Genomic DNA, 16,520 nt, shown 5'->3' on the forward strand with positions numbered 1-16,520 from the left:
GCTCTCACCAAGCTCGCATTCCGCGAATGCGAGGTCAATGAGCTCGCATTCCCGGAATGCGAACACCTCATTTGTAGAACACTCTCCAAGAAACGCCCTCGTTGTAGAATTCTTTTTTTTTTTCATCATAAACTAAGAATTCACCCCTTCATTTTGTCTCTAAACTTGAAATTTTATAGGCATTTAGTAAGACATTTGTCATATATGCAATTCAATTCACATTTCATTTTGTCTCTAAAGCCCGAATTATAACTACTTGAAATTTAAGGGACCACATTAATTGAAACATCAAACATTAGGGACTAAAAATACAAAGTCAAAACTTTTGACTAAAGCCAATTTGATCTTGATTGTTAGTTATTGTGATTTTTCATTAATTATCCTAAATTTGCCTAAAATAAAAAGTTTTGAGGACCAGATTTATTTTGGCTAAAATATTAGAGACCAATTTAATACATAGGCCAAATATTAAGCACGAAAACTATAATTCGCCCTAATAATAATAATAATATTTTTGTTTATATGGTTGAGTCTTCTTAACTAGCCAATACAAACATGCAAAAGGCTGAATTGATGGGCATTACGATTTCGCACGACATTCATTGCACTAATTTGGCTTCCTTACGTCCGATCTCCAGTCCTTTCGTTGGCTAAAGTCCATGTTCAACAACCTAGAGTGAAACTTTTTGAGTAAAAGGTAGTCAGAGGCTCAGAGCACGTTCTTAGATACAGAATAAAAAATCTAAAAATTTTTGCAAGGCCAAAATGCTGCTTTTGCAATGATAATATGTGATATGCAAAACAGGATGTGCACTTGATGAGGAAAATTTTCGATCCCGTTTGAATTGTTATTTACCGTCGCGATTATATATATATGAAATAAATTAATAATTAACATAAGATAAAAGGGTAATTAAAAATTGTTTTCATTAAAAACGTTAGAATGATATCGGTTTAATCAGTTTTATATAATCCCCGCCAAAAGCCAAAAGGGTAGAAGAAACGTAAAGAAACACAATTGAGGAATGGCCACAAACCGGAATACCGAGCTACTTCCAAATTGTATTCACAGTTCGGAAATGGGCAATGTGACTGTTAAGACCTCCGCTGTGAAACGCTACCTGTTGCCATTTCAGCACACTCACTAAAATTCGACGCAGTCGCCACATGCATATTCCTCCAATTGTTGCCACAGGTACTTGTTTTCTGGAGATAAAAGCTTTTTCTAAGCTTTTTTTTTGTCGCATTATTATAAACCACACTTATTTATGGGTGTTTTGGGGGAGATATCCGGGAAATTTGAGCAAAATTTGGACTTGATACGGAAATGTTTCCGAGAGGCTTTGACTGGATTGGAAGCTAGAGAAAATCATCTAAATGGAGTACAAGGATCTCTTTCTGAAAGTTCTAGAGAACTTGGTCTAATGCTAGAGGCCATTGAAGCTCAGGCGAAGGAATTTGAGGAGAAGGAGAGAGAGTGTCGTTTGATTTTGGAACAAGGGTGGAGTTTGATTAGAGATGATATTAGAGTTAGGGAAGTGAAATTGAGTAAGGTAGAGAAGTTGATAGGAGGGGCTTTTTGAGAGCATATTAGAAGTTCTGTTGATGAGGGTTTTAGAGAATTATGTTTAAAAGAGAGGCAGGTAGCGGATCGTTGGAGAGAGCTCGAGTTGGTTGAGAAACAGATTGAGAGTAGAGAAAATGAGCTTGTTAAGAAAGAGGAAAAGTTCAAGAGTTTAGAGGAGGAGATTGAGGTGAGGGAAAAGGTCTTGGGTTCAAAACAGGGGATGCTTGAACCTAGAGAAAGTGAGCTGGAGGCTAGGGAAAAGGTTTTGGAATTATAGATGGTGCTTGACTTGAAACAAAGAGAGCTTGATTCTGCTAAAAAAGGCAAGGAAAGTTGTTCTAGAAAACCTGATTCAATAAAAGGGCAAAGAAAAGAAGGAAAATGGAGACAAGGACGCATATTAGAACGACTCTGAACAACATGCTATCATTGATCTGGTTGGATCAGATTCTGGTGATTCGGGTCATTCAGGTTCGGGATGTGATCTAAATGATTCCCATTCAGTGTCAGAGTCTGATTCAGGTTATTCAGGTTCAGCACATGATCTTGGTGAGGCAGGTTTAGGCTTGGCCAATTCAAATTCAGATACGTTCTCAGATTCTTGTGATTCTTCAGGTTTTGAAGGCTCAAGTCCTATTTATCATTCAAACAAATTGTTTAATAACTTCAGAAGAACATACACGTTAAGCAGGTTTCATGTTGGTCAAATTTGGGCTTGTTCTTATCACAGTAGTAATGATAAGATAAAAAAATCATATGTTCGCGTTGCAAGGCTCCAGCCTGTGGCACATTATCCAGGTGCAGTGTTGTATAGGAAGAACACCAAAAGTGTCAAGTCACCTGCCATAACGCAGGGTTGGAAGGAGTGGATAGATGCGGGGTTACCAGTTGGTTGTGGTGGATTTATATGTGGTAAACAAGAGGCCCTGTCATTATCTCGTTGTAACTTTTTTAATCAAGTTTGCTACAAAGATAATTTTTCTTCTTGCAATCTTGGTAGTCCTTACTTAATACATCCTCAAAAGGGAGAGACTTGGGCCCTCTATAAGGATTGGAATATTAGTTGCTGGGCTTCTAATCCTCAAAATCATTTATCTTGCCAGTATGAGATAATTGAGATTGTCCAGAGAAATTCTTTTGACACTAGAGTTGCTTCCTTGGATAAATTGGAAGGATATGCAAGTTTATATCACAGAAGAAACCACAATAAGAAGGATACTTTTTTGATACATGATGAAGAGCTCTTTAGGATTTCCCACAAAATACCTTCCTTTAGGATGAGCGGCCATGAGAGCAAAGGTGTACCAGAGTCGATCTTTTGAACTTGCTCCCAAGTCGCTTCCTGCAGTTTTTCGATGAAATTTGGAACATTCAGGTATTAAATTTACTAAGTCCATTTTCATTGTGTTTATGTGAATTTTCCTTTTTTGCAATTTTTGGTCACTCCATTTGTGCTGCTGTGTTGGGAGGCTTTTTTAATGGGTGAACTCATTGCTAGCCATTTTGGCAACATTGAAGAATTTTGTTTGATATGGCATGCAGCTGACACCAGTACTAGCCAGTCAAATGTAGTATTTACAAGTAATAGTCTTCATCATGACATAGAACTGTTGGAAAATTGGCTATATTCATTGTAGAGTGAATGAGAAAATTGTTCTCATAATGACACTCTTGAAAGAATCAAAGGATAATTATCTATTCATGTACATAGGATTCATGTATATTATTCATGATAGGATACATGTACTTGATACATGATTTTATCGTTATCTTATTGAGATACGTGTATGTACATGAATATGGTACTTTGATCAACGTAAAGATAATTATCTGGAATTTAACTCTTGTTGCCAATTTCGAACAGTCACCCTAGGCTAGCATCTATAAATATCTCCTTTTATTTCAAAAGCAAGGGCGCTCTCTCTCTCTCCTTTTCCTTCTTGCATCTTCATATTTTATAGTGTTCCATATTGCTCTAGTTCGAGTTCGTTGTGGTGAATAAAGTTTGGTGCTGACATATTCACCTTTAATCCGTTGTATCCTGGGAGACAGACGCCTACTCAACCTCGAGCACTCTACCTGGAGGGGGCGAATCTGTTTTAAGGAAATTGTGCTCACAAGCCTCGGATTGTTACTATTGTTATTTTTCTATCTTTACCTTCTTTCTAGGTTGTATTTATTCTTCTCTTTTGTATCAGCCTACTTTATTATTTCACTAACAATCTTAAAACAGATCCGTTCTCAATGGCTGACAATACAGGAAGAGAAACCAACACATCTACTGTTGATGCCTCTGCCTCTGGCACAATTGTTAAACAACCTGAAGGGAAGATTACTCCTATGGTTTCTACCAACCATAGTGAGAAACCTGAGAAGTTCCATGGCCTAAACTTCAAGACATGGCAACAAAAGATGTTGTTCTATTTGACAACATTGAATCTCTCGAGATTCTTAAGTGAGGATGCTCCAAAGCTGTCTGAAGGCTTAACTGATGCACAAGCTGTCAGTGCTATTGATGCTTGGAAGCACTCCGATTTCCTTTGTCGAAATTATGTCATGAACTGTTTGCATGACTCGCTGTATAACGTGTATCAAATACACAAGACGGCGAAGGCACTGTGGGAATCCTTAGATCGGAAATATAAAACCGAAGATGCCGGAGCAAAGAAATTTGTCGTTGGAAAATTTCTAGACTATAAAATGGTGGATTCCAAAACTGTTATCAATCAAGTGCAAGAAATTCAGATTATCTTGCATGAGATTCTTGCTGAAGGCATGCTTTTGAGTGAAACCTTTCAAGTGGCTGCTGTTATTGAGAAGCTACCTCCTGGGTGGAAGGATTTCAAGAACTATCTCAAGCACAAGCGCCAAAGAAATGGCATGAAAAGTTCGACAATGCAATGATAACTAATGGATACAGAATAAATGAGTGTGACAAATGTGTCTACACTAAAGAAACAGACAATGGCTATGTCATCTTATGTCTTTATGTAGATGACATACTTATTGTTGGTAGTAATGACAAAATGGTCAAATCTACCAAGGACATGTTGAATTCAAAATTTGACATGAAAGATATGGGGCTTGCTGATGTAATTTTAGGAGTTAAAATTACAAGAATATCAGACGGGTTGGTCTTGAGCCAAACTCATTATGTGGACAAGATTCTGGAAAAATTCAATAAGAATGATTCTGGAATTGCAAGAACTCCATTAGACAATAGTTTCCATCTATCTAAGAATAGAGGAGAGAGTATTTCTCAAGTAGAATACTCAAGAATCATTGGAAGTCTAATGTATTTAATGAGTTGTACTAGACCTGACATTGCATATGCTGTGAGCAAATTGAGCAGGTTTACAAGCAACCCGAGTGCTGATCATTGGAAAGCAATTTTAAGGGTGCTTAAATACCTACGGTACACTCGGAACTATGGACTGCATTACACTAGATACCCTGCTGTTTTAGAAGGGTATGCTGATGCAAATTGGATATCTGATATAAAAGATTCAAAATCCACAAGTGGATATGTGTTCACACTTGCCAGTGGGGCAGTATCTTGGAAGTCTTCTAAACAAACTATTGTAGCTAGATCTACAATGGAATCTGAGTTCATTGCCTTGGACAAATGTGGAGAAGAAGCTGAATGGCTCCACCATTTCCTTGAAGACATTCCAAAATGGGAAAAACCTGTGCCACCAATATGTATTCACTGTGATAGTCAATCAGCAATTGGAAGAGCACAGAATAACATATATAATGGTAAGTCTAGACATATACGTCGTAGGCATAATACCATTAGACAACTACTCTCAACAGGAGTTATCTCTATTGATTATGTGAAATCAAAGGATAACATAGCGGATCCGCTAACCAAAGGATTGAATCGAGAGTTGGTTGCAAAAATGGCAAAGGGAATGGGACTAAAGCCCATGGAAGGCTAAGTGTTATAAAGGAAACCCAACCTAGCTGACTGGAGATCCCAAGATCTAGGTTCAAAGGGACAACCTAATTATAAGGACTTAGCATAGTCATTGTGGGGGGATACCCCTAGACCCATTCCATAATGAAACAATGACGCAAAGGAGAATTAAGGATAGCACAATGGTGTGCTTTAATGATTCTTAAGTGAAGTAATTAATTACTGAAGACTTAAGTAAATCACCTATGTGAGAGTGAAGTGGGGCCGCTTCGAAAGAGAATTGTTTAGGGCTCAATTCTTAAAAAAAAAAAAACTCTTGCTGAACCAGGTTGATGTTCATGGCCAAAACGAACATAACTATGAGAACTGAACAAATGGAGCATGATTCCTGTGTGAAATATATGGTTCATTTACACTAAAAAGCGGGACAGTTCAAAGACATCATGTCTACTGGATTGCTAGTAAAGTAAGTGTATTTCACAAGAGAAGGTTCAATGGGTAACACCAACCTATCTTATGCAGGTTTCAGTCGTGGAACACTACTGTCGAGTCAAATCAAAACAATTTTTCATTCATGTGGGGGATTGTTGGAAAATTGGCTATATTCATTGTAGAGTGAATGAGAAAATTGTTCTCATAATAACACTCTTGAAAGAATCAAAGGATAATTATCTATTCATGTACATAGGATTCATGTATATTATTCATGATAGGATACATGTACTTGATACATGATTTTATCGTTATCTTATTGAGATACGTGTATGTACATGAATATGGTACTTTGATCAGCGTAAAGATAATTATCTGGAATTTAACTCTTGTTGCCAATTTCGAACAGTCACCCTAGGCTAGCATCTATAAATATCTCCTTTTATTTCAAAAGCAAGGGCGCTCTCTCTCTCTCCTTTTCCTTCTTGCATCTTCATATTTTATAGTGTTCCATATTGCTCTAGTTCGAGTTCGTTGTGGTGAATAAAGTTTGGTGCTGACATATTCACCTTTAATCCGTTGTATCCTGGGAGACAGACGCCTACTCAACCTCGAGCACTCTACCTGGAGGGGGCGAATCTGTTTTAAGGAAATTGTGCTCACAAGCCTCGGATTGTTACTATTGTTATTTTTCTATCTTTACCTTCTTTCTAGGTTGTATTTATTCTTCTCTTTTGTATCAGCCTACTTTATTATTTCACTAACAAGAACTTCTTAAACTTCAATTTAATGACTATCATCTACCATGCACTAAGAATTATTAAATTTTACTTGAATGGGTATAGAACTGTTGTGTGATGTTCCTAAATGGGCATTGCAAATTCTGGATACTCTTTGTACTTCTTTCTGTCCTTCTAATAGATTCCCTCACAGATTTTGGTATAGAATGATTTTTTTCCCAGCCCCAGCGGACTGGTGGTTGAGAGAAACTCTTGCAGTATCGCAACACTGCTGGTTGTAATTTCCATACAATTTCCCACCAGAAAAATAGAAGTATGGCACAAAAAAATGATTTTCCATTGTCTTAAACAGCCGAAGTAAACCTCAGTGGAGGATTTTTGTTCCAGTCTTCACCTATCAGTTTAGTGTTTAGTTAGCTCTCTCTCTCTCTCTCTCTCTCTCTCTCACGCACACAAAGACTCACAATCACACAATCATTGAAGCCACTCTAAATTTGTTTTCTGGAAATTCTTGTTGAGGATTATATTAGAGGATCATTGGATGTTTTGTTGAATTGCATGATGTAGGTTTGCTGCTGGATGAATTATAAACTATGTGAACTTCCAGCTCTATTGCAGTTACTCTTAAGTTTCTTTTTTTTTTAATTATTATTTTAACAATTCAGTGCATTATTTTCGTAATTTTCTGCTCTTTTAAGTTTTTCTAAAGTGTCCCACCTTTGCAAACAAAATCATTATCAAGCCTGTGGTCTGATAACATGAAGTATGGCTTTTTTGGTTGGTTCTCAGCTTTTTGTGTTTTATTCTTAGCTTTAATGTGTGTTTATGATGTTAAATGATAGCTGTTACTATGTGCTTTCCTACCAAAGGGAGAGAGGTGGCAGTTGAGATAAACATTTTTTGTCCTTTTTTGAACTTTCAATTTTGTTCTTAAAAAATTAATTTTCACCCTAATCACCTAATCACATTTGCTAATATAGTCTCTCATAACTCACTTAAATATTGTAACTTCCAAATTAATTATAAATATATTAAAGAAAAAAATTACTAATAAATTGTAATTTTTTCATGAAGAATTTATATAAAATTTAATTTTGTAAAAATAAAATTAATATATTCATAAAAATTAATAATTATTTTTGAACTGTATAGATATTGGGTGTACCCTTAACACTGGTATATACCAGTCCTGTTTGATCTTTACTATGTAGAAAAGACCTAAATTTCTGGATAGAGTTCTGGTGTTAAAAGGTACTACTGTATCCAAACAATTCCATATGCATCCGATAGTACCCATCCGCACTCTCAAGTGATTTTTTCGGATTTGCACAACATTGTCCTGTTTCTGTGCCATATCAGTGGAGAAAAAAATTCTTAAGGCGGGAAAATTACTAAAGGACTGAAGCAATACCAAAAATAAAAATGAAAAGACTAATTAAGCTGGACAGAGATTTCAAGCATGAAACTGTTTAAAAAAAATAAAAAAGTTGAAAGCCACCTGTTGATGTAGCCCAAACTACAGGATTAATCAGTTCGAATCTTATGCTCTCTGCTGGTATTAATTGAAACATTATTTGTTTTAAGTAAATATTGACATACATAATGATTTAGAGAGGCATTTGAACGGTCAAAATTTGTTGAATTATTGTACTAGTGGAAATAGTTTACAGTTTAAATTATAAAAGGAAAGTTCCCGTTATGATGGATAAATGAACCAGTAAGGTCCTATTTGATAATCAAATTCAATACTTAAACTTAATGGATTCAAAACTTAACATGTTCAAATGCGTTAAATAACAAAAAATGGAACATCTGAATTAATTAATTAATTAAGTAAAAATGAATTTTCTAGGTAAAATTTGCTCCAAAAAATAAGTGATAAAACTTGCTCTCAAAACTGAATTTACTTATCACTTGATCTGATATATACTCAAAATTTAGCACTTAATAATTTAATAACTTAATAGATTCAAATCTCATACTTCAGATTTTAATTTTCACATTTCAATTTTATCAAACGCACACTTTAATTTGTAAAATAATAACTATTGATAATGGATGCTTTTATGATCATCCATGATACTTACAAATTATATAACAATATTAACTTGCAAATTAATATTGAAATTCTTATTATTGATAGAGATCTTCAACCAACTAATCAAGTACAAGACAAAGGCACTCTTAATTTTTTTTTCCGTGTGTTATTCTTTTATGCTTTTTTGGTTATAAAATGAGTATTAGTTTGTTATATAATTCTCAAGTATAAAAGAATTTGCATAATGAAATACTTGCAAGTTATTCCCACGTTATAACACAATTTCTTCTTTTCTTTTTCAAAATTTCGATCATCAAAAGAAGGATTTTGATTTTTTTTTTTTTGGTGGTGTGTCTGCACAAGTCCGATAGATTTGTCTGTGCACAAGTATGTAGTGTATTTTTCACAAGTATTTGTCTGTTTTTGACAACACTCTTCTTATGTTACAAAATAAAACAAGTGTAGAGAAAAGCATAATATATATCGATCGCTATCACGCTATTAGATATTTTACAAACATATAATGATAGGGTCAGAGCTCTCATAACGAGTCAATTATCTGATTACGGCGTCATAAGTCCGATTAATCTAGAATTAGCGTGTAGATCCCTGCCACATGTCTGGATTAATTGCACGGAAGCAAATTTCGAAAACTCACCTATACTTTTCTTGCAAATTAATGAAAAGTTGCACCTTTCGTACCAATTTTGATTCTTCCAATAACCATTTTTCCAAATATTTCTCAAGCAATTTTGCTTGGGTTGCTGGACAGAATTCGGTGCCGAATTGCTACAATTTGGTGGTTGCTCAGTGGACAGCCCAGCTCTACTCTTCCTCATGCAGTTTACGTGGCACCAGGTTCCCATTTGCATTTGATGTGGCAGACTGCTTATTAATTAGTACTAGAATTAGTAATTTGATGAACAATTAAAATCCATGAACAATTAATTACCCTTCTTACAAATAAGTGAAAAGCTTACCATTTGCGTGCTGACTACTGAATTTGCCGTCCACATTTGTTGAAGGTGATGCTACTAATGTAATCCGAGTATTCAATATTTGTGACTTTCTTCAGTCCATTCTTCTGGCTGATTTGCCCATTATTCATTAACAGAAAAAAGAATGGAAAAGAAAAGATATCTACAATTTTTTGGAGTAAAATTGCTTCTAGCTAGAAACAATAACTATATATATGTAAAAAAAAAATGCAACTATTCTAAAACAATTACATGACTCATCCTATAAGCAAACCAGAATCTTGCTTTGATTAGCTCTCTCAAAATTCAATTCCTTACCCTCCAGATCAAAAGCAGACACACGAGACTTTAATTGTTTATGGCACAAGTAGTTTGATAAATTTAGAGACTGCTGTACGAGGATCTTTGCAAACAATAATATTGCCCTATATATATAGAACTGAGAATGGAATCATATTTTAGGAGTAAAGAGGTAAATTAGTCCACATGTACAGTACAAAAACCAAACACACAACTGTCTAATAACATTTATTGCATCAAATGCAGTGTTTCAAAGTCGAAGACAATTTTTTTTTTCTTTTTGTGGAACTTGTTTGTTGAATAATAAACAGTGGAGCTCATAACCCTCCCAATTCCCTAAAATTCATACAGAGTTCGAAACAAAAAGGAACACAAAAACACAGGCAAAATTTTTGCTTCTTCAACTGCTTTCTTCTTCCATAGCAACAGTAAAATTTTGAACCATCATGTTTCTTCAACTGCTTTTTTCTTCCACAGCAACAGCAAACCTTTTTTTTTCTCTTTTTTTTTTTGTTTTTTGTTTTTGCTTTTTTGTTTTAAAATAGAGAAAGCCACACATATGAGCAATTATAATGGGAACCACCAAGGAACCATAGCAAACCCTGCTGATACTAGAAAAACCAAAGACAATAGCAACCCTGTTGACATGAAAAAAAGAAAGAAAGAGCAACAATTAGTTGTTTATTCATAAATTTCACACATCAATAAGTCAAGTAGATTAATCAATTTGCCTGCGGCAATGTCTTTAAAATAATAATAATAATAATAAATAATAAAGCCAATATTTTATTTTGTATAGAAGCAGTCAAGACAACACATTGAGCGCCAAGATTTAGCCTCCCTCCAATTTTGTCCACTATATCCCAAATTTAAGGTGGTGTCATAAAAGTTATGTTAGGACCGGGTCAGGAAATAGACAAACTCAAGTTAGCACAAAGTAGGTGGTATAACCGACCATTTAATAGATAGACGGTAGATACCAACCATATAATAATTAGGCGGTAAAACCGACCATATAAAGACGGATAACAAAGCAAATAAAAGACACAAAAGATTTACGTGATTCGGTCAAATTGACCTACGTCCACGGGCGAGGGAGGAGCAATATTTCTACTATGAAGAAAAAATACAAAAGCCGTAGGAAAGTGGTTCCTAGGCCAATAGGCACTTACAAAAGAGTTTAGAAAATATTCCTAAACTCAAAACAAGAGAGCCTAAAATATTTAACTAAATGGGCTAGATGACTCAAGAAACTAATAGTCCATATAACTCTCTTGAGTGGTGCGAATTAAAATCTTCAGAGGACCCTTCCTTTTATAGGCCTCGAGTAGCCGACTTCTTCTTGGCTTTGTGCGATGTGGGATGAAAAACTTATGCCACAGTCAAACATTGCGGCTGTGGAAAAAATCAACAAATCTCCACCTTGGCATAATTTGGAATCCCACCATCGACAATAGTAAAACTGCTCCGCCTTCTCCACATAAGCTCCAATGAGCCGAAATCACCAACAACGAATACCAACCAAATCCAAGCACTGCTTGAACTTATAAACTGGAAGAGGTTTCGTAAACATATCGGCTGGATTGTCCTTAGTATTGATTTTCTGAATAAGGACTTTTCCCTCAGCAATGATATCTCGAATGAAGTGATATTTCACATCAATGTGTTTCGTCCTCTCATGATACATCTGATCTTTAGTCAAGTGTATGGCACTTTGACTATCACAGTGAATATCAGTAACACCTTGATATAGACTTAACTCTCTAAATAAACTCTTCAACCACAAGGCTTCTTTGATTGCCTCGGTCACAGCCATATATTCTGCTTCTGTAGTAGACAAAGCTACGACAGGTTGTAGAGTAGCTTTCCAACTAACATCACAACCACCAATGCAAAATACATAGCCTGAAAGTGATCTTCTCCTGTCAAGATCTCCAGCGTAGTCTGAGTCTACAAAACCAACCAAAGTATTATTATTTCTTCCAAACTCCAAATATGCATTTGAAGTACCTCGCAAGTATCTGAGAATCCACTTCACAGCCTGCCAATGTGCTTTACCAGGGCAAGACATATATCTGCTAACAACACTGACTGCTTGTGAAATATTTGGACGAGTACAAATCATTGCATATATAACACTGCCGACTGCACTGGAATAAGGAACCCGTGCCATATAATCTTCCTCTTCATCTGATTTTGGTGATTGAGCAGCAGATAGCCGAAAATGGCTAGCAAGAGGAGTAGATACTGGTTTAGTATCTTTCATGCCAAAACGTTCCAAGACTTTCTCAAGGTAATTTTTTTGGGTCAAAAATAACTTCCCTACTCCTCGATCTCGATTGATATGCATGCCAAGAATTTTCTTAGCTGCTCCCAAATCTTTCATTTCAAATTCACTATTTAACTGCAGTTTCAAGTGTGAATTTCTGACAAATTCTTGGCAGCAATGAGCATGTCATCAACATAAAGCAGCAAATAAATGAAAGAACCATCATTTAACTTCCGGAAGTAAACACAACTATCATACATGCTTCTTGAATAACCATGACCCAACATAAAGGAATCAAACCTTTTATACCATTGTCTTGGAGACTGTTTCAATCCATATAAGGATTTCTTCAACAAACAAACATGGTCTTCCTTACCTTCAATTTCAAAACCCTGGGGTTGTTTCATATAAATTTGTTCTTTAAGTTCGCCATGTAAGAAAGCTGTCTTAACGTCGAGCTGTTGTAACTCCAAATTATACATGGCAACTAAAGCAAACAAAACACGAATAGAGCTATGTTTAACAACAGGTGAGAATATATCATTAAAATCAACACCTTGTACCTGACTATAGCCCTTTGCAACCAATCGTACTTTATATCTTGCATCTTCAACCCCTGGAATACCTTCATTTTTCTTGAAAATCCACTTGCAACCAACAATTTTCTTAGCTGACGGCGGCTTTACAAGAACCCAAGTTTCATTCTGATGAAAAGATTCAATTTCTTCATTCATCGCAATCAACCACTTTGCAGAATCATCACAAGAAACTGCTTCTGAATAGGTGGAAGGCTCACTAGCTGCATCAGTTTCTTCTGCAACAGACAAAGCATATGCAACTAAATTTGCATATCTTTGTGGTGGTCGAATGTCTCTCCTTTGTCTAGCTCTGGCTATGGAATACTCTTCTTCTTCTGAACTATCTTCAATAGTAGATTCAAGTGCATCTACTGGCACTTGCTGAATAGAAGATTTGGATTGAGAAGGACCAGAACAGCCAATATCAAGCTCCACCTGCTTCTGTGTACTATCAGTAGTACAAGGACTAGAAGACTCCTTCTTGGAAGATAACATAGACAATTCATCAAAAGTAACATCTCTACTGATTACAAATTTTGGAAATTTGGAATCAGGATACCATAATCTGTATCTTTTCACCCCAGAAGCATATCCAAGAAAAATGCACTTTTTAGCTCTAGGCTCCAATTTTTCATCATTCACGTGCATGTATGCTGGACACCCAAAAATTTTTAAATTGGAGTAATCAGCAGGAGTACCTAACCAAACTTTCTCAGGAGTTTTGAAATCAAGAGATGCAGAAGGAGAACGGTTGACAATATAACAGGCCATATTGATCGCCTCTGCCCAAAAGTCGTTTGTCAACCCTGCATTGGAGATCATACATCTTGCTCTCTCCAAAAGCGTTCTGTTCATACGTTCAGCCACACCATTTTGTTGAGGCGTCATCCTGACGGTGTGATGCCGAACAATTCCTTCATTTTTACAAAATTCATTAAATCCACCTCCACAAAATTTCATGCCATTATCTGTTCTCAACCGCTTAACATGTTTTCCTATTTGTTTCTCAATCAAAGCTTTCCATTGTTTGAAAGTTAGGAAAACATCATTTTTATTCTTAAGAAAATAGACCCAAATTTTTCTTGAATAATCATCAATGAAAGTCAACATGTACCTGGCATCACCTTTAGAAGGAGCACGAGAAGGACCCCATAGATCTGAATGAATGTAATCAAGAGTACCTTTTGTCTTGTGAATTGCTGGTGAACTGAAGCTGACTCTTTTCTACTTCCCAAAAATACAATGTTCACAGAATTCCAATGGACCGGTACTTTGTCCACACAGAAGTCCTCTTTTGCTCAGTATGCCCAAGCCTTTTTCGCTCATATGCCCCAAACGCATATGCCATAATTTGGTGATGTCTGTATCTGACAAGATGATGTTGAAACAGCAGCAGCACCTGTAACAGTAGATCCCTGCAAAATATACAAAGTACCAGATCTGTGTGCCTTCATAACAACAAGAGCTCCTCGAGTGATTTTGAGAACTCCATCTCCACCTGAATACTTGCACCCGATAGATTCAAGAGTGTCCAAAGAGATGATATTTTTCTTCAAATCTGGAACATGTCTAACATTTGTGAGCGTCCTCACAATACCATCGTACATTTTAATTTGGATTGTACCTTTGCCAACAACTTTACAAACAGCGTTGTTGTCCATTAAGACAACTCCACCTTCAGTTGGTTCATATGTTGAAAACCAGTCCCTATTGGGACACATATGATATGAACAACTCGAATCTAAAATCCACTCATTGTTAGACCTAAAATTATTTTCTGTTGCACAGAAAATAGTTCCATCATTCTCATCAACAGCAATACTAGTCTCGGTGGTTTCACTCCTTTTCTCCTTTTGCTTTTCTTTATTTTCAATTTAAAGCAATCAGAGATAATATGGCCCTTCTTTTTACAATAGTTCACACCACATTTTTATGTCTGGACTTAGATCTATTTCTATTTTCTGTGTTTCTCCTTTCAGATCTACCCCGAACAAACAAGCCATCGGCTTGACTCCCACTAGTTTCCCCAGTAATATCCCTATCTATCTGCTCTTTAGATTTTAATGCAGATTTAATTTCCCGATACGAAATTGTTTCCTTTCCATATATCATAGTATCACGGAAATGCTTAAAGGATTGGGGAAGGGAACACAAAAGTAATAGGGTTTGATCTTCATCATCAATTTTCGAATCTATATTCTCCAAATCCATAATAATGGAATCAAATTTATCAAGATGGGAGAGTATAGATGTACGTTCAGACATCCGAAGCATGTACAAACTCTGCTTCAAATATAGCCGATTTTCGACTGTCTTCTTCATATACAAGGCTTTCAATTTATCCCACATAGCCTTGGCCGAAGTCTCCGTTGCTACCTCACGCAATACCTCATCGGAGAGATTTAGGATAATACTGGATCTTGCCTTCTTATCCATCTCAGCAAAATTTGCATCTGTCACATCTTCTTGGTTTTTCTCAATTCCTTGAATTGCCAAGTCAACTCCGTCTTGAACAAGAATGGCCTCCATCTTGAGCTGCCACATGCCGAAGTTGACATTCCTGTCGAATTTCTTGACAACCGTCTTTGTTATCGTCATTGTTGCCACAAAATCTGTAATCTGAAGTTTGTCTCAAAAACTGGCCAAACAAATATGCAAGTCTCGTGAGTGGGTCCCACAAGGTGAGTGGGCCCCACAAGATAAGCGGGCCCCACGGAGATAAACGGACCCCACAAGATGAGCGGGCCCCACGGATGAACGGACCCCACAAGGTGAGCGGGCCCCACCGAATGAACGGGCCTACCAGATGAATCTGTCTTTGCAAAATATAACAACCAGTTCTGATACCAGTTTGTTAGAATCGGGTCAGGAAATAGACAAACTCAAGTTAGCACAAAGTAGGCGGTATAACCGACCATGTAATAGATAGGCGGTAGATACCAGCCATATAATAATTAGGCGGTAAAATCGACCATATAAAGACGGATAACAAAGCAAATAAAAGACACAGAAGATTTACGTGGTTCGGTCAAATTGACCTACGTCCACGGGCGAGGGAGGATCAATATTTCTACTATGAAAAAGAAATACAAAAGCCGTAGGAAAGTGGTTCCTAGGCCAATAGGCACTTACAAAAGAGTTTAGAAAATATTCCTAAACTCAAAACAAGAGAGCCTAAAATATTTAACTAAATGGGTTAGATGACTCAAGAAACTAATAGTCCATATAACTCTCTTGCGAATTAAAATCTTTAGAGGACCCTTCCTTTTATAGGCCTCGAGTAGCCGACTTCTTCTTGGCTTTGTGCGATGTGGGATGAAAAACTTATGCCACAGTCAAACATTGCGGCTGTGGAAAAAATCAACAAGTTACACCATCCATTTTTGTAAAATTATACAATTTGATAAAAAAAAAAGCATTACCTACTTTTTATTCAAGCACATAGTCAAAAGAATTTTCACTACTTCAACAGGCACTACATCGAGCAATATGAATTTGTAAGGTGCAAGTTGGATGATCTAAAATGCTGCATATCATTATTCTACTGGATAAGAATCAGCAAAACTGAAAGAATAGTTCAAGGGAAAACATACTACAGTTCCTTTTGGATACTGCACCTATGAATCTACTCCAATTACATCTATTGAAATCATTTAAAGGTTGATAACTCTTGTTCCACATCCACCAGTAAATTTAATCT

This window comes from Coffea arabica, chromosome 2c (genome assembly GCF_036785885.1).
Source record: "Coffea arabica cultivar ET-39 chromosome 2c, Coffea Arabica ET-39 HiFi, whole genome shotgun sequence".
Taxonomy (NCBI): domain Eukaryota; kingdom Viridiplantae; phylum Streptophyta; class Magnoliopsida; order Gentianales; family Rubiaceae; genus Coffea; species Coffea arabica.